Source organism: Sapajus apella, unplaced genomic scaffold (assembly GCF_009761245.1).
Source record: "Sapajus apella isolate SASKATOON/1434 unplaced genomic scaffold, GSC_monkey_1.0 scaffold4, whole genome shotgun sequence".
Classification (NCBI taxonomy): Eukaryota; Metazoa; Chordata; class Mammalia; order Primates; family Cebidae; genus Sapajus; species Sapajus apella.
The window spans coordinates 10,493,427-10,518,426 of record NW_022436944.1 but is presented as its reverse complement, the minus strand read 5'-3'; the positions used below and the strand labels follow the sequence as shown (position 1 = coordinate 10,518,426).

General features: G+C 34.3%; 1 protein-coding gene and 2 pseudogenes across 2 annotated transcripts in view; 1 reads left to right on the top strand and 2 right to left on the bottom strand.

The window, feature by feature from the left end:
- LOC116539429 overlaps window positions 1-706 on the bottom strand; it is a 1,769-nt pseudogene extending 1,063 nt beyond the window's left edge.
- Window positions 1-25,000, top strand: part of RSRC1 (arginine and serine rich coiled-coil 1) — a 385,609-nt gene that overhangs the window by 131,292 nt on the left and 229,317 nt on the right. The window lies entirely within an intron of this gene.
- Window positions 12,824-13,814, bottom strand: LOC116539426 (annotated as a pseudogene). The gene has a single exon (XR_004264040.1). The product of XR_004264040.1 is annotated as a 60S ribosomal protein L15 pseudogene (transcript).

Below are 25,000 nucleotides of genomic sequence, written 5' to 3'. Positions count from 1 at the left end.
TACATTAATCTCACATCACTTATCAAATAGCGGCTGGTAGAGAACAGCATATTTCCTTTCAAGATTATGAACTTCCTCGTAAAATTTGGCTTCTATCTGTGCGCATTTAACTTGCAGGTTTTTGAGAGCATTCACTCGTTTTTTTTTTTTTTTTTTCTGAGACAGAGTTTCACTCTTGTTGCCCAGGCTGTAGTGCAACAGCTGGATTCCAGCCCACTGCAACTTCTGCCTTCTAGGTTTAAGCAATTCTCCTGCCTAAGCCTCCCGAGTAGCTGGGATTACAGGCATGCACCACCACACCCGGCTAATTTTGTATTTTTAGTAGAGATGGGGTTTCTCCATGTTGGTCAGGCAGGTCTCGAACTCCCAACCTCAGGTGATCCGCCCACCTCTGCCTCTCAAAGTGCTGGATTGTGGGCATGAGCCACTGCGCCCAACCTCACTTGTCTTTTACCTACCCTAGGCAGGCTTTCACTGTATCCTGTTGGTATTTCTACCAGACCATCAAGTCTTTCTTGAAGGGCTGCAAGAATCTGAGGATTTTGCATCACCTGAACAGTTAGCTGACATGCTTTGATTTTTGTTTTTTCACCAGTTTCTTCTTCTATTTCTTCAACATCATCCACATCTTGATTAAGTTCAGACTGTTCTTTGTTGTCAATGTCTGCCATGTTGTAAGAACTCCAAATATTGGCAGCTAGCATGGGGAGCCAGGTGGCCGGAGCTTTGCAGGCAGTGACTTAGGGTGGCAGTGGGGGTGGGAGGAGCAGAAGCCAGCACCACGAGCAGATGGCGCTAAAAAAGGTGCTGAGAATCTTTTCAGGCAATAGTTTTATTTCGTCAAATGCTTTCTCTGTGACTATTGAAATGATTATACTGCTTTTCTTTCTAAATTGTTAATATGGGGACTACATTGATTTGAGTTTTGAACGTGAAACACTATTGCATTTGTAATATAAAACTCCACTTGGTCAGGCCAGGCACTGTGGCTCATGCCTGTAATCCCAGCACTTTGGGAGGCCGAGGCGGGTGGATCACTTGAGGTCAGGAGTTTGAGACCAGCCTGACCAACATGGCGAAACCTGTCTCTACTAAAAATAGAAAAAATTAGCTGGGCATGGTGGTGCATACCTGTAATCCCAGCTACTTGGGAGGCTGAGGCAGGAGAATTGCTCGAACCTGAGAAGTGGAGGTTGCAGTGAGCCCAGATCACGCAATTGCACTCCAGCATGGGCAACAAGAGTGAAACTACATCTCAAAAACAAACAAACAAACAAACAACAAAAAAAAAACAACTCTACTTGGTCATGATATATTATCTTTTTTATATATTGTTGCATTTGATTTGCTAATATTGTGTTTAGAATGTTTTCATCTGTTTTATGAAGAATGTTGGTTTGCAGCCTTATTTTCTTACAATTTCTTTTTCTGTGTTTGGTGACAGGATAATCCTGGCTCAAAGAATGAGTTGGGAAATATTTCCTTTTCAGTTTTTTAAAGGAGTGTATGGAGAATTTGTATTATTTGATTGTTAAATGTTTGGTAAAATGTAGGCATGAAGCCATTTGAGCCTGGATTTTTCTTTGTGGAAAGGTTTTTAACTACAAATCCACTTTCTTCAGTGGATTAATTGCTACTCAGTTTCTTATCAAATTGCTTATCAATTTTTTCTTGAGTGAGTTTTGATAGTTTGTGTCTTTTCAGGAGTTGGTTCATGTTACCTAAGGTGTTGAATTTATACTTACGAAGCTGTTTAGGATGTTCTCGTTTTATCCTTTTAGTGTCTGTAGAGTCTATACTGATGCCACTGCTTTTATTTCTTATATTAATAATTTGTTGTTTCTGTTTTTCTTTTCCTCATTAGTTTGGCTAGAAATTTGTCAGTTTTATTGATGTGCTTAAAGAAATAACTTTTGGTTTCATTGATTTTTCTCTGTAGTGTTTCTGCATTCTATTTCATTACTTTCCACTCTGAACTATTTTCTTTTCTTTTTTCTGCTTGCTTTGGATTTAATTCTCCTTTTTTCCTAGTTTCTTAAGATACTAACTGAAACCTTTCATTTGCAACCTTTCAGCTTTTCTCATGTAGCATTTAGTACTATACATGTATTTCGTTATCAGCATCCCACAAATTCTGGTATGTTTTTGTTTCATTCAGTTTAGATAATGTCTAGTTTTCCTTTGATTTGTTCCTTCTCCATGGGTTATTTAGAAGCATGGCTGTAGTTTCCAAATTTTGGAAGAGTTTGTAGATATCTTTTTGTAACCTATTTCTAATTTGCTTTCATTGTGCCAAAAAGCATACTTTGTATAATTTGAATCCTTTTAAATATGTTTAGACTTCTTTTATGGCTCAGAATAGCTCTATTTTGATAAATGGTTTGAATAAGTTTTGTGTTCTGCTGTTCTTATGTGGCGTGTTCTCTAAGTGTCAGTTGGGTCAGATAGGTTGATGGTGAAGTTCACATCTACTGTGTCCTTTCTGATTATCTGACCACTTGTTCTATCAAATATTGAGAGAATATTGGAAATCTCCAACCATTATACTTGATTTGTCTATATAGCTTTTCAGTCTTATGAATATTCTTAACCTTTGTTCTGAGATGCAGCTAAGTTCCTTGGAAACAGTTTTGTGTCCTTAAGTCTTGTTTTTATGATTTGTTTGATAGGTATAGAGTAGAGCTTAGTATAGGACTAACTGTTCCCCACAACTGACGCATGAATACCCTGGGTATTTTAACCTATGCCTTATGAGTCTTTCCTGTCTGGCTTGTTGGAATGGGCACTATTTCCCACATTGTATGATGACCAGGCAGTGATCTTCGATTCTTCGAAATTGTGTTTTCTTTTGCCTTTACAGGCATGCACAAATTAGTACTTTGCTGACTATTCAAAGATTTCCCAAACCTGTCTCTGCGTTGCTCTCTCTTTTGCTATACTCTGTCTTGTGAACTCTAACTACCTTGTTCTCCCTGGACTGTCAGCTTTCACTCTGCAAATCAAGGAATTTGCCAAGCTCTTCCTGAGTTTTCCTTTTTCACCCTGGGATCTGTAATTACAGGCCTTCATACATTTGCCTCTTGACTGTCAGGAGTTACTATTTTTTGTTGCCTAATTTCCAGGGGTCTTGCACAATCTTGCACAACATTAAAAAAATACATTTTGGATTTGTTTTTTCCATCTTGTTGCTTGTTTTGGTTGTTACAGGCAGAAGTGTAAATGTGTTCTGTTTCCTTATCTTGAACCAAATCTTTGCCCATTTAAAATTTTACTCTAGGCCAGTTGCAGTGGCCCACGCCTGTAATCCCAGCACTTTGGGAGGCCGAGGTGGATGGATCACCTGTTGTCAGGAATTCCAGCCTGGCCAAGGTGGTGAAACCTCATCTCTACTAAAAATACAAAAATTAACTGGGCATGGTGGTGGGTGCCTGTAATCCCAGGTACTTGGGAGGCTGAGGCAGGAGAATTGTTTGAACCCAGGAACCAGAGGTTGCAGTGAGCCAAGATCACGCCATTACACTCTAGCCTGGGTGACAACAGTGAAACTCTGTCTCAAAAAAAAAATTTTTTTTACTCCAATTTTAAATGTGATTTTTTTAGGAACAAAAGCTATGACTTTTTTTTTTCCCCCTACTTGCAACCTAACAATTTAAAAAGCTATTGTAACTTATCAGGTTTTTTCATATTAATGTTTACTAAAAACCTTGTCTGCCTCACGATCACAAAGATTTTCTTCTAGTAGTTTTATAGGCTTAGTTTCATTGATGCCTTGATAATTGAGCAAAAATAAATTTCCTATATATATATATATGGCTCCTTTTCTGGTCTTTGCCTTCTGTTTTATTTATCTATGTATCTGTTATTTCATCCATACCAGCAGTGTATAGTACAGTATGATTATTATGCTACAAAGCAGTTGAGTTTTAAAGGTGATTTATCAAAATTAATAGTGTTTGTTCTTTGAAAAACACGGAACCTTATTGTTTCTCTGTAGTCCATTTGTTTTCTTTTTCATCATTTTTTCTCTATTTTTTTCCCCTTACTCTCACTTTAGGTTTACTTTGATCTTTTTATAGCCACTATAGGAGGAAACTTGATTATTAATGTAGATCTTTTTTTCTAGTAAAAACATTTAAGGCTATACATTTTCTGTAAGCACTACTTTTAATTGTTATATATTTTGAGCATATGTAGATGTTTTATTGTTGATGAATTTTAATTTCATTCTGTTATATTCAGAAAGTGTGCTTTGTAAGACAATCTTTTTAAATTTATAAGAAATCTTTTGATTTCTTTTAGTGTTCTACATTTGGTGCACTTGAAAAGAGTAAGTTTCTTGGCAGTTGTGTATAGTGTATACTTTTTAGCATTACATTTTAATTTCTTTATTGGTTTTAAATCAGTATCACCTTGTATTATTTTCAGTTGTTCCCCTACAAATTACACCTTTAACTTAACCTGTTAAAATGCATCTTTAGTTTATTTCATTCTACTTTAACCTATCCCATTTTATTTATTCCAAGCAAAAATATATTTATTTCACCTTCTTCTTTTCCCCTCTTTTTGAGACAGGGTTTCACTCCTGTTGGCCAGGTTGGAGTGCAGTGGTATGATCTCAACTCACTGCAACCTCCGCCTCCTGGGCTCAAGCTATTCTCCTGCTTCAGCCTTCTGAGTAGCTGAGACTACAGGAACACACCACTGTACCAGGCTAATTTTTGTATTTTTTGTAGAGACAAAGTTTCCCTATGTTGCCCAGGCTGGTCTCAAACTACTGAACTCAAGTGAGCCATCTGCCTTGGCCTTCCAAAGTGCTGGGATTACAGACATGAGAGACACCATGCCTGGCCTATTTCACTTTCATTTTTGAATGATAGTTTTACTGTCATTCAAATATGTATGTGCTCTTGATGGACAATTTTTTCTTTCCTCATCACTTTAAATATGTTGTTCCAGTGTCTTCTGGCTTTCATAGTTTCTGATGAGAAGTTAGCTGAAATCTTACAGTTGTTTCATTATATATTATATCTTTGTTCTCTGGCCTCTTTCCAGTTTTTCTTTTTATCTTTTGCTTTCAGAAATTTGACTATCATGTATGAGAGAGATTTTTGTTTATGTTTAGCCAAACTGAAAATCTCACTTTTTAGTGAGCTTTTTTCTGTGTAAATCAGTGTTTTCCCCAAATTTGGGAACTTTTATGCTACTATATCTTCAGATATTCTGTTTGCTTATTTGTTCTTTTTCTCTTGGTGAACCTTACACATATGTTGGACCACTTGCTATTGTCTTACAGATATCACGAGATCCTGTTCATTTTCCTTAATTTTTTTTTTCTTGTACTCCAAATTGAGTAACTCATGTTGGTCTGTCTTTAGGTTCACTGATTTTTTGTTTGTTTTCTTTCTTGATTTCATTTCATGAATTTTTAACTATTTTACTTTTAGCTTTAGAATTTCCTTTTGAAAAAATATAGTTTTCATATATCTGATGAGATTGCCCATCCATTCATTGACATTATTTTTTCCCACTATTTAAACAGTTTATAATAACTGCCAATAAATATCTATGTGATAAAACGAATATCTGGTTCACTAATAGATTTGATTTACTTTTTTCTTACTCTGTTTATTTCCATGTCTGTTTTTTTCTTTTGGCCTAAAAAAAACATTATCACTCTGAATTCTGTTGTGTTCTCCTGGGGATTATTATTTTGCTTTGTTTTTGTACTTTCCTCACCTGAAACTATAAAGATCCTTACTATAGGTACTATCTAATATTTCTGTACTGTTATGGCTTCCCATTGTTATATTTTTAGATTGGCCCTGTGGGATAGTCTTTTCTGTTTCTATGTAATTTTATTGTCAGCTAAGAATTTAAGTAGAGATAGAGCTCACTCTGTCTGTTTTGCTTCTGTGGTTGATTGCTTCATTTTTAGCTGCTCTACTAGCTTTATAATCTGTCCTCAGACACTTGAAGTTCTTTCTTCTTCACCTTTTTACCACCAGAGATACATGTATTTGGTTAATACACTCAGTTGTAAAAAGCATGAAAGATATATTTCTTTCTAATTTCTGGCTACTATTTTGCTGGATTCCCTGAAAATTTCCCAAGTATGTGTAATTTAGCTGTTAGTCAAGGGTTTTGACATAATTTGTATTCATATTTGGGTCATACTCTTTCTGTGGTTCTTTTCTTACCAGCATTTCCCTTTTACATTTTCTGTGTTCTTTCAGCCCTAAACTTTGATTCTGGAACCTTGAGCCTAAAGGCTGGGGTTTTTTACTATTGCATTTCTGCAGCCATAGCCATAGGAGTGCCCCAACACCAGAAGATAATAAAATAATAAATAAAATAGTAACTCTTCACTTCCAAGTGAGATTTTTGTGATTAGACTATTTGTGGTGGCTTTTTGGATTCTGTTTGGTGTTCATAAATACACTTTTTACCATGTAACTTAGTTATTAAAATTGTTTTCTGTCAGCACTTTTTTCTGCCACTCCTTCACTATTAGTCTTAATTTTAATTTTAAGTTGCATTAAAACAGAACATTTAATAATACTGCGACTTGAGATAATTTTTATACTAAAGATTAAATTTATGTCTCTACTGCATATCATTTATAAATGCATGACATTCTTGAACATTTTTATTAATCATAGTATATTTCCTCTGTTATTTTAAACATTGAAAAATATTATTTGAGTGATTTCCCTTTCATTTAAAATACATAATTATATGAGACTGTCATTTCCCCACAACCAATTTGAAAAAGGTTATAATCTTAAATTTTTGCTACTTGAGTAGGCAACAAAAAGATGATATTTTTATTTTTATTTATTAAATATTATCATTAAGGTTGAACATCTTTTTATAGAGTAATAGCTCATTTATTTTTTTCTTGGTGAATTGCCAGTTAATTTTCATTTTTAATTATTCTGTTATGTTGTTCACCTTTTTATATACTACTTTGGTTTTTAGGAGCTTTTTATGAATTATGGGCATTCATTTCAGATATGTTTAAAATATCCAAGTGTGTGTCTAAATGACATTTAGAAAATTATTTCATTAGTTTTCTTCATTGAAATTTTTGTGGTAAGTTAATATAACTATTGTTAGTTTATGATGTGTGATATATGAGAATCTTTTTGAAGTTTTACCATATTCTCGGATTTTGAAAGCCTTTTAAATATTTTGTTTTTATATGCTAGTTAAGTTTATCTCCCTTCTACCTTACTCATTTAATAATGAAGTTTATTTTCCCTACTACCATGCTTTTAGTATTTTCAGAAAACAGATTTCTTATTTTACCTTTTCTTAAGGAATTTTCCTGTTTTTTTGTTGTTGTTTCTTTTGAGATCTTGAAGATATCAGAACAAATTCTAATGTAATTTATGAAGAACTTCTTTTAACCAAAGAAATTAAAAGCAAATGTTTACTATGCTAGTAGATATCCCTGTAAGTTAGAAGCTATATTTCTATAGACAGAAGATTTTCTTTTCCTGGTACCAGTGTGAGTAATGGATAGAAGCAACTGCATACGTAATTCAGTACACCAGGTTGCTTGCTGGAACCTGCTTGAGACTCTCGGTAAAGCTTTTGTCCAAGGCTTGTGCTGTTCCTCGAACACTCTTCACTGGTCTTCCAATACTTGATGTATAGGAGATCCCTCATACTCCCTGCTGCCTTTGCTGCTGTGTTTGCTTAAAGCTAACCCCAGGGATCTAATAAGAGAAAGAGGCTGCAGCAGGGCAGCTTGAAGCTGCAAGATCAAACATTTCTACCTCCCGAGTTAACCATCATCTTGGAACCCAACAAAAGGCTAGGGTACCCCAATGATAGGGAGACTTTAGTATCCTCACCCTGCATGGGGACTGATTCACAATACTAAGCTCTAACAGAATTGTGTTATGCCATTAGCTTTGTGTTTGTAGGGTTCTTTAGGAATTTGTAATGTCACGGATTGGTTTTACACATTGTGGTCATGTATTTCCATCATAATTTATTGAGCATACCGTAATACTCACTGTTTACTTTGTATGTTAACATGTTTGGCACCAAGGGTTTAAAATTTGGAATAGTAAGATTTCCTGAACATTATTGTCTTTTTATAATACCATGCAAGTTTTAAAAAATATATAATAGATTTAAGTATAGGCATTCATGTTTTAAATTTCCTGGTTTTCTGCCATAACTTAAATTTTATAAGGACTTTAAAGTACACAGATTCATTATAATTTGTTCGCAATGACAAACTTTAGATTATTAATCTAACATTTAAATATTAGTGACCAAGTCTATCTGATAATGTAAAACTTTCTGAATTATTTTCCCATACATTTTTTTCCTCCATTCTTTTGTAATTTATTTTAAGAATAGGGATAACTTTTACCTTTTGGATAATAAATGACTAGTCAGACTGAAACTTGGAAGAATTGGGTGAACTTAGGCTGCTTCAGAAGGACTTCTCCCTTTTATAAAAGGATTATCCCCATGTCATATGGAATTCATGAAATCATCCGAATTTTAAAATTTAAGCATGTAGCCTTTGTAGTCATAAACATGAATGTTCTAACTTCTTAAAGCCTTTGGCTATAAAATACACTAATTTTTTTTGAAGTAATGATTTTAGAAGGACTTTAAGTCCTTCATAGGACATTTGTACTATGAGTTTTAAAAATCCATATTTTCCTCTAATAAGGGATTATAAAAGGATTAAAAGTCTTCACTGGAGATTCTGATTTACATAGGCAATATATAGCAATATTATTTCCTGAATTGAGGGAGTAGGTGGGGAAAGATTAATTGTTGCTATTGTAAAATAGACTTGAATAATAAATTGTGATTCATACACAGATGGTTCTTATAAATTTACACTGATGTTAGATGGATTTGATGGATATAGGACCATATGAGCAGTCATGGTAGAGATTTTAATATTCTTTTACTCTCATAGACTATAAAGATGGCCTAATTGTCTATTACTAGTGGATACATGTAAGTCTTTGCACTCTAAATTTTTGTATGAAGCAAAAAATATGTTTGTTTTTTTAAATGTGTAGTTTCAATGTTTTTGCAAAAATAATTGTATAGCTATCTTAGCTACATTTGTTTGTAAAATTAAGTTAAATCATGAAATAGTAAAAACTTTTATAATGCTTTTTGATAAATACATTATAAAGATACACCTAGCTAAAATTCATTTTCATTGAACTAAAGATGATTTGGAAAGATATTTTAATCTTTTTAGGTGTACAAGTCATTATAAACACACTAAGAATTAAATATGAAATTTTAAACACCTTCATTTTACCCAAAATATAGGCGAGTAATCTAAGAAAGTGACATGAGTTACCATGAGATAAGGAGGAGATTGGTTAATATTGTCTTTTGAATATAATAGCATTGTATTTCCATAGAATCATTTAAATAATTTTTTTAATGTGCATTGATAATTTAAAAAATGAAACTGCTTTTGCACTTTTCTCACATGCCAACTATTTTCTTTTTTCCAACGGATTAAGAGCCTAAAGGAATAGAGGAAGTGAATGGACACTGATGTTTCAAAATATCTCATTTTGCCTAAAAGCAAGTACCGGCAGATAAATGCCCATAAAGGGATTTCTTTCTTAAGCCCCGTGGATTTTTTTCCCCGCACAACTTTTTGTGTGAGTTAGAAATGAAAACCATTCATCTAGTGCCCCAAAGAACGGCCTTATTGAATGGAATAACAGTGTAATGTACCATTGAAGGCAGGATTGAAAGTGATTATCTTGTTAACTCTTGACAGTTACCGCCAGCTTGAAATGGAACCGGCAGGCTTGATTTGCAAATGAATTAGAGCTTTTTCATTTTGTGCCAGGATCATCTTTTTATATTCTGATATGACAGATGCTATGTTCCAGGCTTTTGTTTTTCTTCCGATTTATACTTGCAAATAAAAAACAAAAGATTATTATAGTCATTTTATTTGCATCGTTTCTCTTGGAGTTTATTCTTTGTGTAGAAGTTTTTAATCTTATGTTTTTCAAAAAAAAAATTTAAGACTAGTATTGTTTCTTCCAGAATTAAATTTGATTAAGTACAGTAGCAATTGGGTGAGAAGAAAGATTATATGGGCTTTCAAGAAATAGAAAATAGTTGCAAACAGAATATTGTAGTTAGTAAAAAATGAAACTTTTGGCTAAATTTAATATCTTTTCCCCCTTGGTAACTATTGATGTAAATTCAAACTTCTGGAGATGTTTCAAGAATAGTACAAGAAACTCCCATATATGCTTTACGTAGATTCATCAGTTATTTACATTTTCCACCCACTTATTTTATTATCTCTTCCTCCCTCTCCTCCTCCAATTGTTTATAAATGTATATTTTCTTAACTAAAGGAGAATATATTGGAAACATTGTTCCCCTTTACTAATAAATGGTATATATAAGATTAAAGACATTGTCTTATGTAGCTATGAGTACTAGATTTTGTGAGGTTTAAAAAAAAAAAGAACAGTTTTTGTGTTATTATCTTCTGATATTAGTGGAAATCAATATGCAGGTTTTAATCCACACTGTCATAATGCTTCTGTTTATATTCAAAAATCATCTCAGTGGCGTATGGCAATTTTAATGCATTATTAATGTATAGCTTATAAACCTAGAACTTTGTTTTATTAGTTCAGATAGTTTTTATTATTGCAGGGTTTATATAGTTAAAACTTGCTTATTCCATTTAGTATTAAATGTTCAAGGTAGTAAACATACCTGACCCTAGTCTAAGTCATACACATTTTCCATCCATAAAGGTCTTTACACATACATATATACACACACATTTATCTTCTTGTGGAGTTAGGCTAAATATTTTTAATTGTTATTTATGTATTCAAAATGTAAGGTTATGTAAGTCTATTTTCTTTTTTCTCTGCAAACAGTCATATTTTCCTCTGTTGTACAGATCTTAATAAAATATGGAACTCACAGATAAATTATCTGCCATTCTACCACAATGGCTTTTCAGTATGAACATTAGCATGAGGTCTATTTCCTATAATACAAAGTCTAGGCATTCAGAACATGTATTACATTGATATGATATATTGAGAACCTTTATGAAAATGTCAGTGCATTTATAAGGTCTGATTAATTGGTTTGGTGAGCATCACCATCCTAAATAAGTGTTACTCTAAGCCTACTGTCTTTGAGTTAAAACATGATAGTAATCTTGAAGGGAAAATATGTAGATTGAGTTGAGAAGCACGCAGGGACATTTCTTAATATTCCTTCTTTGGATTCCATTCATTCTCTCTTTCTTTCACTCTTACTCTCACTCTTTCAGGCTCTCTCTCATGGTAGTTGCTTGACTCATGTTAACTGACTGTATTAAGCTTTGTGAAATGTATAGTTGTTTTTTACAGTATAACACTACACAGATTTAAATATTAAGATTTTTATCATAAACATGATATTGACCCTATATCTTAAAATGGAAACATTCAGAGTGCTTCTTCAGTGTTAATTGAAGCCATTTGATATTGTTTATGTATTTTAAGAATTCTGTTTATATATTATATAATAAAGAGTATCCCTATAATGAATGAGATTTAAACAGTATATTTTAATGTTTGGAAATATGAATTTTAGGGGTATGCTGAAGTACTGAGAATGTGTTTGGGATTTCATATAACCTGTTCTATAAAAATTCAATGCCTATAAAACCGATTATTCAACATTATGCTAAATTATCTTTAATTAATGAAGAAAAAGGCATTTTTCTCCAGTGTACTGGAATGATTCTTTCTGATTTTGCCAAGTTTAGTCTTTTTTTTTGTTTGATTAATAGACATTTAGTCCTTTAGTTGAACAACCCCTACACAATCAAAATGTATGACTTAAGGTCTTTCCTTTTTTTTGAGAAGAAATTTAGATCTCAAGAACTTTTATGAACTTGCTATGAGTTCCTGGAACTCAATTCACTGAGCCTTTTGAAACTTCTAGAGAAGACAGGAGAAAAATTGGTTCAGAGAAACAAGCATTTAAATTAAGACAGCAAAGTCAGAATTTAGAATTGGGTAATTCCTTTTCTACATTTCCTTTACACTCATATTTACCCTGGAAAACAGTAGCCTACCTTGTGGAAGACACGATGCAAACCGAAATGCAGTGTGATGGTATACTTACAGTGAAAGTGGGCGCACAAGTGATGGCCCAAATATGTGGAATTGTAAAGGATTTTTAGGGTAGTTTGGCCAGGAACAAGAGAAATAACTGCAGAAAACACGTACAGTTGGAAGCCGTGAACTTGTATGACTTTTTCTGTAGCCTGTGGGAGTGGACAGAGTGGATAACCCAAGATGTTTCTAAGACTGACTGGACTAAGAATGAGGTACTTAAAGCCAACTACTTCCCCCCTAGTGTGACTGAAGGGATTTAATAATGATCACAAACTAGTGTTACAGTTAAGTATTTTAAGGTTGACTTCTAAGCTCACACTTGAAAGGTATTTATCTAATGGCCACTGGCTCACCAGCTTCCCACCCTAGTATTGATTGCTAGCTTACCAACTTTAAGGCTAATAATTTTATCTAATATTCAATTTCAAAACATACCAGTGTAAATACCACTTCCACTGACCACTGAATGCCATGAAGCCCTGGTACTGAGCCAGGAGCTTTCTATGTGAACTTAAAATGGTACTGTGGAGATTGAGGCAATTTTCTTTAGGCTAACCCAGCCACATGGAAGTAAACCAGCAGAGCATTGCCATCACCCCAATAAAGCTGCAGGCTTTATCACAGGCACCAGACAAATCTATAGGGCTAATTTCCATACTTCTCTTTTAAAGAATTTATTTTAAACCTATTATACCACACAGTATGTTTTATACACTGAAATATAACTCCCAAATAAGATGAAGCAAAGACAAAAAAGTTCATCTTATTAGAAACATGATACACCATCACTTATTGTCTTCAAACATTATTGCACTTCAGCTTTCTTAATTTGACAAAGCATTCATGAAACAATCTGCAGACTAGTTTTAATAGACAAATAACACCTGTAAGCAGACATGATTGACTGTCCTAAATTATTTATTAGGTATGAATTTTACAAGCTTTACTTATATTAGCTATAACGGTGGAGCTGGAGAGCATTGTGCCTTTTCCAAGCTGCCCGGCGAGGACCACAAATCAAATGGTGGAACTCATGGCTCTTTCCAAGGTCATGGCTCTTTTGACCTGCAGATGTCAAGCCCACACATCTCCCTGTGCCTGTGGACTGGTTTGGTGATCCATTGGGTATCAGAATTTCTTCTGATACTTTTATGGAATGGATCAATGGGGATAGCCTCAAAAAAAATTGTATGTGGAACCTTTACCAGCCCAGTAAGAATTCAGGACTCTTAGAGCCCCACAATGGCGTCCAGCTCACTCCTCTGTAACAGACTGAAGGCTTGAGAAAACTTTAGCTCGTTAACACCATAATGGACAGGGTTGCCTTAAGTTGCACTCTTAGGAACTTGGCATTTTTGGCCACCACGACGAATATGAACCCTATAAGTAAGGTAACCTTGCTTGGCCTTGCAGCCCAGTCAGCGTGCTTTATCAGGCCAGGTGGGGCAGAAAGCCCTGTGGAGAGCAGAGAGCTGGCATTACTGCCAACAGTGGACCCTCAGAAGAAAGCGCATGACATCACACTGCTTCTTCCTCCATACCTCCTGGATGTACTTGTACACACGCATCTTGGCTTACCTGATGGCTGCCACCTGATAGAAAGGCACCAAGGTTAGTCATTATATAGAATAATTAATATTTATCTTTTTTCATGTTATCCTCTTTTCTCACACTCTCAGTTTGTAGAGTTGATGTTGTGGAAGACAAAATTTGTCTCTTTTAGTATTTGTCTTATTGGTCCTATAGTTTATTTCTTTTTTAAAATAATCATATTCTCTAGTTTTTCAACCAGTATTTTTATTAACTAAAATTAATACAATATTACTCTTTTTGATAGCAGACTAAAAGCAGATGGAAGAAGTTGATGATGTTCTCAGCTTTTAAATTCAGCTCTCCTTTGTATTTTGTTGCATTTTATTTCTTAACTTATATCTGTCATTTGTCTTTTGGATTTTGAAATGCTATCGGTATTTATCTTAGTGATTATCATGCAGATATCAAAATGAGAAGAAAACACATTTTCTTTTGCCTTTGACTTCCTATCCCCCCATTTCCCAAAGTCAAAATAACCTCATATAGATATATAGTTTGAACACAAGTAAAATTTAAATGATTTAGACCAGAGATCAGTAAACTTTTTCAGCAAGGGGCTAAATTATAGATATTTAAGGTTTGTGTGCTAACAGGCAAAACTGAAGATATCTTGTAAACATAAAACTGTAATAAGAGAGGAAATGTCCACAGTTTTTGGATAAAATTCAAAGTGTAATAATTATTGAGCATAATTTTTTGTAGTTAAAATGCATGAATTTGAAAAATGAAATTCCTTTTTGGGAGCTAGCATTTTACTTAATTGGGGTTCTAAATTAATGTTCTCTGTTACCAGAATTGATTACAAACATTTATCTGTTCATACCGATCTATAATGAGATTTTAAACATTTCATCTTTGAAAATGTCTTCACACAGATAGGTACTACCAAATTTGATTGCAATCTGTGATCACGTTCATTGCTTGGAAGGCATTTATAAAATTCCGTTAGATTATTTTCTTGATTTTTTTTATTTTAGGTATTATATTGCAGATTAATCAATTCCAACTGAAGTAGAAGCTCCTCAGTTGTGCAGTTAAGTGGATTTGGGAACATGGAAATTTTCTTTGCATTTGCCTTAAGGGCAGAAAAACACTGCTGGAGCTGTAATTTGAGGTCAGAAAAGATACTCGTTGGCCTGGCGTGGTGGCTCATGCCTGTAATCCCACATTTTGGGAGGCCGAGGCTGGTGGATCACGAGGTCAAGAGATCAAGACCATCCTGGTCAACATGGTGAAACCCCGTCTCTACTGTAAATACAAAAATTAGCTGGGCATGGTGGCTCAGGCCTGTAGTCCCAGCTACTTGGGAGGCTGAGGCAGGAGAATTGGTTGAACCCAGGAGGCGGAGGTTGCAGTGAGCTAAGATCGCGCCATTGCACTCCAGCCTGGGTAACAAGAGCGAAACTCTGTCTCAAAAAACAAACAAACAAAAAAAAACCAAAAAAACCCACAAAACTCCTTGAAATATGTGTTGGAATGAATATCTTCTTTTAACTTTTGATGGCATGGGAGGTATATAAAGCAGCTTGACCTTACTTTGTGATTCCGGCAACATCAGTTATTACTGCAGCGGCTTTACTGTGGTATGAATTTTGCATATAACCACCATTTTGCCTTGTAATTTTAGGTTGAGCTCATTAAGAAACATTTTTATTTTTACTTTCTATTTTTTGTTTTAAAGACAGGGTCTCAATAAATAAATAAATAAATAAATAAAATAAAGACAGGGTCTCACTCTTGCCAGGCTTATGTGCAGTGGCAGGATTATGGCTCACTGCAGCCTTTGGAACTCTTGAACTGAAGCAGTCCTCTCACTCAGCTCCCACGTAATCCAGTTGGGATTACAGGCATGTAATGTTCCTTTGCCCAGCTAAGGAACATTATTATGTCTACTGCTAAAGCTAAAAGTGGTTTAGGATAAAAGTCTTCTCAGCCAGAAAAATTTCAGCGTTGATTCTTAATGTGAAACATCACAATTAGACTTTACCACTGTTAAGACATCGAACGGCTGCCATGTGTTAGAGTAATCAGGATATTCAGTGTCTATTTCTGTCAAAAAATATCATACAACCAACAATGGACAAGTCTACAAGAGCAAGTGAGGTTCACTGTTGACACTACTAGTTGTATACCACATTTTACATTCAGATATTTTTACAAAGTATTTGCTGACGAATAATGCAGCAAATAACTGTAGGTTTTAAATTTTCACAGACTTAACATTCTACAAGCTTTGTAGTGTTGTCCAACTAAGCCCCTTTCCACTCTCTATTGTTAACTGCCATGATATGTAACACATCTTAGCAGATTGCACATCAGATTGCACTGAATGAGTGTTTGCTCAATTTTATTGAAAATATTATCATGTTCTATGCATAAAATTCCTAGAGGCTAATTCTTAAGTCATTCTACATTCAGCATTGACTCCTCAAATAAACAGGTGAGCAGAATCTTTGACATCTGTGGACTCATGAAGAGCCAAGCAAAACCACTTGGACTCATTTGCCTTATCTCTTCATTGGACATATTGATGATATTCTCTGTGTCTTCAACATTTTGAGCAGCCGTGCTTGCTGAATGGCTAATGCTTTTAAGCAAGTTTATTTTCTCTAGATACTCTTGTTTGTTTGCAGTTAAACACTAAGTCATCTTTGGTAAATTGCTTTCATCGGTTGGTTGACAAATGTACCACTCAGAAACTCATTTTTATTTTTTTACTTTTGTGAAGAAATTCTGCTGTGATGAGATATTCCATTTTAAATATTCTAATTTTTTTAACCATTGCTTTCCTGTGTCTCGAAAAGACTATAAAGAGAGTTTAGTCAAGTATATGCTATTTAAAAAAAATCAACATATATGCTATTTTTTCAGCACAGCTATATCGCCATTGTATAATAACCACAATGAATTGCCATTTAATTTGTTAAAATAGTCCAAACTTCACTGTGCCTTAAAAATGACATTTGAAGGCTCCTTTTCTATTCTTTTCTCATTTTTATATGATTGTCATACACTGGTATTAAAAATTAAATGTCACATTACAGCAATTCTTAAGGCCCTCAAAACTCCTATTAGTTATGCTGTGTTACTGTGAGTTTTTTGTGTCCTGAGCAGCAGTGCAAACTAATGAGAGTACCATCCATGATTTCTGTTGCGGCTCCTCAGCTATTGTTAATAGCTTGAAGCAGTCATAGAAATACATAAAAGAATGAGTGTGGCTGTGTCCCAACAAAACTTTATATATTGACAGTGATATTTCAATTTCAGTAATATTCATGTGTCACAAAATATTATTCTTTTAATTTTTTCCGAGCCATTTAAGAATGCAAAAACTATTTTGACTCATGTGCTATACAAAAATAGGTAACAGGCTGGATTTGGTCTATGGACCATAGTTTGCTGATCCCCAATTTGCTTTCAGGTTAATAGAATAAGATAGTGTACTTTTAAATTCTCTATTGGCCTTTAAATATTACTAAAATTTGGTGAAAACTATCCATGAATTGAATATAGGTTGTTTTTTTATTTTATGCAGGCAGATATAAAATCATTTGTTGTGAGAAAATAATTCCTAGAAGAATCTTCATTTGTATTGTCACTTAATGTGAACTAGAAAAAAAAAAAAAAGTCTTTCTTATATACAGCACTATTTCAAGCCTCTAAGACTTCCCACATGCCACTTCCTCCTTCCTAGATGTAAGTTGTGCTTATTGAGCTTATATTCTATTAGGAAAGATTGCAAGTAAATAAATAAACATAGATTATGTAGAACTGTTGGGTAGCTTATGTAATCAGTGGAAACTCTGGAAAACCAGGTTGTGAAAATTGACAGGAAAAGAAGACTTGCAGCTGGTGTTACTGCTTGTGTGTGCCGTGGAACCAGTATGGGTAGTTTATAGGCACTGGCACCACCACCACCTCTGATATTGCTGCCACTGGACTTAAGCCCTGTTGCCACTATCACCTAGAATAATATTTTTATTCTTGTCTTTAGCTCTTTATTCAGAGTTCCTAGTATAATTCCTGTCTTCCTATATTTGGAATACTTTGGATTCAAAGCTCACCGAATTTGGAATGGTATTCAGATTCTTAAAAAATCTGAATAGGTTGAAAAGCGTGACAAATACACTGAAGAAGAAGGCTATAATGAGCGAGCATGACAGTAGAATAAAATGAGGGAAGAATTCCTTGACCTTCTAAACCAATACTTGTTTTCCTTTCATTTTATCTTATAAGTCCCTCTATTAACTTCTGAAATATTTTTCATGTCACATATTTACTAATTAATTAAACTATTAGTAACTAATGATTAGCTACTAATTATATATTTGTGCAATGGTTTTTATACCTGTCTTTAAGCTCCACATGACCTAGTCTATGTTGTTTGTAATTGTATCCACAATACCCATCACAGAATCTTGCCCAGAGATAGTGCGCAGCAATGGTTGTTGAATTAATAAATAAGGTTTATGTTTGTGTGGTGGGGGCAAATCATGATGACTCCAGTGAAAAGGAATTAAGGGGTTTTGAGCTTGAGAATGAAGTGATTCATTTTTATAAGATTAGACTGGCTGTTTTGTGATAGGCAGATGAGATTGAAACAACAGTCAAAGTGGGGAAAATAGCTATGACACAATTAAGAAAGATTAGGTTGGAAGTCATGGCAGTTGAATTAGGGTGGTGGCAGTTGATACAAATAAAGATAGTTTTTATGGTTATTTAAGAGGTGGAATCAATAGGACTAAGATAGATTGTATTTATAGGGGGAAAGAGAAGAAAGTGAAGTGGTTGACTGAGCAAAAGGATGAATGATACGATCCCTTTCTGAAATAGGAAATACTGAAAAGGATCAGTTTTGAAGGAGGAACACAAGAATTTAGTTTTGGATCTATTGAGCATAAGCTTTTTTTTTGATACCCAAATAGAGATGTCAAATAGACAATAGGATTAATGAATCTGGAGCTTATGAATGATATGCATTTTTTTCCACATCTAGGTTGCTATTAATGCTGTGTGTGAGGGTGATGTGAGATGGAGTAAGAAGAAAGTATAGCACAAGATTAGGGCCCAGGACTGATCCTTGGGGAGCTCTTACCTTTGGTGGCTAGAGAGAAGAGCATGAAACTACAAGAGTCTTGAATAGCCATTTTTTTTTTTTTTTTTTAGAAAACGTAGAAAACCTGAATGATATTATATAAGACAAGTGAGGAAAGGCTATGAAGTGTTGAACATGAGCTCAGCATGGGCATATCAACATGAATATGAATGTTAGACAGTATCAAATGATTCTAAGAATGGTATAAAGAAAAGGATGATAAAGTAGACTTTGGATTTGGTAACATGGGGGAACCACTGATAACTTTAGCCAAGAGTTAATTTTTGGATGTGGTAGGAGGTAGGAAAGGGGAGATAGAGTGTGTGTGTAGTTTTCTCTTTCAAAAAGTTGAACTGAAGGGAAGCAGATAAGTAAGATGATATCTAAGGAAACTGGTTCCAGGCCAAAATTCTATGTGTGACCAATCAGACCTAACCATCGGCAATTACAGGGTTTTGCCTGGCTGGCCTCGTGGAAGAAAGCTACCCTCCTCCTCCTGAACTTGGTACACAGCCAGTGCTTTGCGGTTTTCTGGAGGGAGATGCCTCCAATGACTCAGCCATACAAACCTCCCCACCCCAAGCCCTGTCTATGCTTATCAAAAAACTTCATGTGGTAACAAACCAGGTTTACCTAAGCAAATAATTAACTTGGGAAATGGATACCTACATAGAAGCCACATAAAATAATTACTGATGATTAAGTGCCAGACTATGGGGAGTTTTTTTATAAGGGCAATGCAGTTGACCTTGGTATCCACAGATACCAATATTCTGCCTATTCAAAATGATGTGGCCTGTTGTATGTGAGAACGTATAATTTTTGTGTGGCATGACTTAAAGCCTATGTTCTGAGAGGATGCTGTGGTGGAGTCATGACTTAGCCAATGAATAAGGCCTGCTAACTGCTCAGCACTGTTCTCACAGTGGCTTTGTTTTCTTCTGATGTAAATATATTGCGCATTCCTCGTCAAAGGTCTGTGTAGTAATGGTGATGTCAACAATAATTAGTAATACTTGCTAAGTGCAGTGTGCTGAGCACTTTACATGCATTGTGCATTTTCAACTTGAGACATTTGCAAAGATCCTAGCACTTACCCACTAAATGTCAGGAAGGACTGTAAGTTTAGAGATTTAAGAAATTATTATGAACATAGGAATGATGGGAGTTTAATTGGTTCTTGTACAATAAATATAAGAATTTGGAGATTTTGAGAGGAGGAGAATATTGTTTTAGGTAGTGAATGCATAAGCAAAATTTTGGAGGTGATAATGAATTGGTTTGAGAAGAGTTACATATTGGCAGAAAATTGTTAGCCAGGCAAGGTAGATTATAAAGCAGGCAATGACATGAACTTGGGGTATGAAGACACTGATGTTAGGGAGAAGGGTATTGGAGGACTTTTGATGGTTAGTGATAGGAGCCAAAACTAACATAGACAAAGTGGGGATACATTATTGAAGAGTTCACCATTTCTGTTTGTCTCGTGCATTGCGACCATTACTATGTTCATTATCTCTATTTCGGGTTCACATTCTCCATCTCTAAGTTGAATTCATCTATATCTTAGATAATCACATACCAAAATTAGGAAGATTCTATTTGTATTAAATGATGTAGATGGTATAAAGGTGAACAAAAATGTAGACAAGGTCTTTAAAGTGAACACTAGAGGTAAAAGGCATGTACATAAAAATTTATGATTATATAGATAGCAGGAAAAATGTGAGCTGAATGTAGACCCAGGATTTTTTTAAAAGTTCTTTTTAAATTGGACTAACAATTGTTTTTTCATGGAAGACACTTCAGCAAACATACAAACAATTAGAATGAGCAAAAAAAGCACTCATAATCCCACTTTCAAATACTATTTACTTTTTAGTTTATATCTGTTTAGATAAACACATGTACCACTCTGTACACAAGGATGTATAAAACTTAACCTCTTTACATTTTGTAATGTGCTTTAAAAAAAAAAAAAACCCAACTTGCTATAACACAAGACCATTTCATGAAAATATATAAGTATGTCATAATTGTTAATGGCTATATAGTTTTCTGTTGTATGGATGTTATATTTTATTCAGCAGTCTGCCATTATTGGGCATTTAGTTCCCAATTTTTTGGTTGGTGTGGTTTTTTTTGTATTAAATACAATGGAGTGATTAATATTTTGTGAATGTATCATTGGAATAAACTTAGAGAAGTTGACTGTGAGGCAAAGACTTTATGTGTATTATTGAGAATTTTGATACATTCTCCCAATTGCCCTCCAGAAAACCTGTGTTATTTTCTGCCTCCACTGGCAGTGCATGAGTATACCTGATTCTCAGCAGTTTTGTCAGCAATGGAAACATTATCATTTGTTTTTACCTTTGCTTGTTTGCTAAGTGAAAAATGGCATTTACATTTATTTTATGGATCTTTACTGTGCACTGTAAAATTTACCTAACTGTATAAATGTGTTAGCTATCTATATAGTGCTTGTTTTGTGAATATTGTGAGAATTTAATGAGAATATAAGTGTAAATGACCAGCTGCAGCACCTGGTATATGGTAGCCTATCAATCAGGGTTAGTATTTATTTTTACTTGAAGCCCCGCTGCTTTGCTGCCTCCTCCGTAATCACGTTTCCAATTAAGGAGTAGAAGAATATTGTAAAATCTTGTTTTATTGTTGAGGTTATTGTTTTTTAAGAGTTGACAGTAATAAATTCTCCCTTTACTAAATTTTAGTCAAAATTCTCCTTTGACTAAACCAGAATTGAATTCTGGTTCCTAGCTGAGCAGTGTAGTGTAAGCTACTTAATTTCTCTGAGCCTCATTTATCTCATATATGAAATAGGTATAATAATTATATCTCTTCATGATAAAATTATAAGTATTAAATGAGCAGACTATGTAAAGTGCTTGTTACAGCCCCTGGCACACTGTTCAGTATTTCCTCACAGGTGGAATCTCTGAGAAGGTCAGTTTCACTTAGACAAATGCTGTGAAAATTTAAGTGCTAGGAAGTGCAAAGAGGTCTTTAGGAAATGGCAAACCATTTGACTTGAGCAAGAATCTTGAATTCTAGGCTAAGGAGTTTGATTCATTAAGCAAGGAAAGACTTTTCATTATTATTTCCTAGTACTATTAGATGCTTACCTGATTAAAATTACACCTTAGTTTTCAGTTTCCTGCTCAGTTAAATAGGAGAACGGAAGTTAAATAGAACAACAGAAAGAAGAGAAAATCATCAGAAGGCTTTAATAATTGAAGACCTGAATAATCAATCTCTGAGTTATTCAAACTTTGCCATTTTCAGGAAAAATATATACATGTTGTACTTTTCCCTGAATTTTAACAGCTAAAGACAAAATAGGATATATTTATTGCCTTCTATTGGGATTGTTGACTGTATTACATATGGGCATATATTGCTTTTTTTAAATTATTGGGACATAATTTTATAGTAGAATTTTTGAAAGTAGAAATTGTGTTTTAAAATTTTACTTAAATTTAGATTATTTGTAATTATAATGTGAATTTAACTGATACTTAAATAAAATTTGTATGTGTATAGAAGTAATAGTATACATGAATTTAAATTATTTATGATTAAGTAGTGGAGACGAAATATGCTAGGTTTATTTCTCCTTATAAAAATTATCTAACCCCAGTTCTCCAAGTGAAATAAACATTACATAAAATCATCAATGATTTTTAAATCTAATGATTATTCTTTTTTATACCCGTTTTATTTATAAGGATAAATCAGAAAGAACCTATATTTCCAAATATAAGGGATAAGTTAACTTATTGTACATCTATATGCAGAATAGTATACAGGTATTCAAATGTTATATGCAAGTATATTATTGACACCTGAGAAGCTGTTTACAATATATAGTAAAGTAGTGAAAAAAATTAAGCTATATAACAAATCAACCATGGTCCCATTTTTATAAGAAAAATAATTGTATTTGTGTGTATTCATAAGAATGTCTGGAGGAAAAAACAAGGACATATTGAAGCTATTATCTTTGGCTAGTGGGATTTCAGGTGACTTTTATTTTTTCTTCATTAGAACCAGATGTGATTTTGAATTTCTCTACAATAAGCATTTATTATTTGCAGGGTTACTTGTAGCCATATGGCGTCTTTGTGCATATTATGCAAGGTGTCCCTCTTTCCTGTGGGTGTATACCAGGATATACAGTTTGGCCGAGGTATATAACTTTTAGCTTCCACTTGCCCCCTTGATTTTTTTTCTTTTTTCATATTGAACAACATGCACAACTGTATGTGATGGACCTAAAAACTTACATTATAAAAATTATTTTAAATTAATTAAAGTTGTATGACCTTTTAATACATCTTCCCTGGGTTGGGCACTCTCTACTTGAACTCTGCCAGGTCATACTGGACTTTTGAGCTCACTCTTCCTGCCTCCTCTATTCTATGTACTCAGTCTGCCCAAACACAGTCAATCCTTCAGGATTTAGCTAAAATTACCCTCTTTGAAATCGTTTCCAACCACTCTTACACATCTGGCCATTTTTCCTTTTTATGAACTTTTCTTGAACAAGGTCAAGAGCATGGGTTGAAGTGGGGGGTGATGGTGAATAGGTTGCATCTCACTTGCTAAATCCAGGCAACTGGCCATGACTCCTTGGAACAATTTGTTGAGCAAGGCATTGAGTTACACCTGGCCTCAGTTGGAAAGAGAGTTGTCATTGATTATGAATGTTTGTCCTGCATGTAGGAAACATCAGCTAGGTACTATGTATCACATGCCGTTTCCCTGCCTGGATTGGACATTAATTATTTTATATACAATCTTCCCTTCGTATCTGTGGGATATTGATTCCAGGACCTACTGCACATACCAAAGTATATGGATTCTTAAGTCCCTGATATAAAATGGCATAATATTTTTCTATAATTTATGTATTATCTCTAGATTGCTTATAATACCTAGTACAACTTAAATGTTCTGTAAGTGGTTCTTATACTGTATTGTTTAGGGAATAATTTCAAGAATAAAAAATCTGCACATGTTCAGTACAGATCCAAGTTCCGCATCCCACCCCCCCAAATATTTTTTATCTGTGGTTGGATGACTTCGTTGATGTGGATTCACAGATAGGAAGGGCTGACTGTACTAACCTTGGTTTGACAACACAGTTTATAATATCTAAGGTATAGATACCATATTTTTTCTTCCTTTTTTTTGTTGATGATGTTTATGTTATTATTGTTTTTATTATCCCCTCAAAATTTATTATGGAGCTAAGAGTGCTCGGTAAATAACGTTTCCATTGTGCTTGCTTCACCTTGATCTTTTAAGTCTATTTCTGCTCTAATTTCTCTTGTGTCTAAAAGACTTCTTTTATTGGTTCTTTTACGTCAGATCTACTGATGACAAATTCTCTTAGTTTTCCTTTGTTTGAGACTGTTATCTAGAGCATGACTTCAGAAATACTGAAATCTCTTCTCTTTCCCCTGTAGACTCTTTCTATGAACTCTATTTACTTGACTGGTTTTAAGTGGCATAACTGATCCATACCAGCTTAAGTGTTCAGCTTCCCATTGGAATAAGCCAAGTGTGTATCATAAGTCCTTGGCTGTTTAATATATTTAATTTAAACTTGTCCTGACATAGTGGATGCTCACTAATATTTGTCTATAAAACCAACTAAAGGATCTTAAAAAGGAAACAAAACACTTAAATTTTATTAACTATGGTAGACTTATCTGTGCAAATGGTTTATAAGTTCTAGAGCTTCATTTATTACGAATAATAGATCAAAAATTACTTGTAAAATGCAAACATCTGAAAATGATCATTCTGAACAATAGTAACATAAGAATATTCATTTAGAGCCACTGATTTGCAAGGTGTTCTCTAATCAAGAGAAAAGTGCTAAGAATTCTAACCAAACCTGAGAAGTAGAAACTCAGAATTTCAGGAAGGTCTTTGTGGATCGGAGCACTGACGTGAGACATTTTAAAAAATTGGATTAAAATATAAAAATAGAGGGCCGGGTGTGGTGGCTCACGCCTGTAATCCCAGCACTTTGGGAGGCCGAGGTGGGTGGATCACGAGGTCAAGAGATCGAGACAATCCTGGTCAACATGGTGAAACCCCGTCTCTACTAAAAATACAA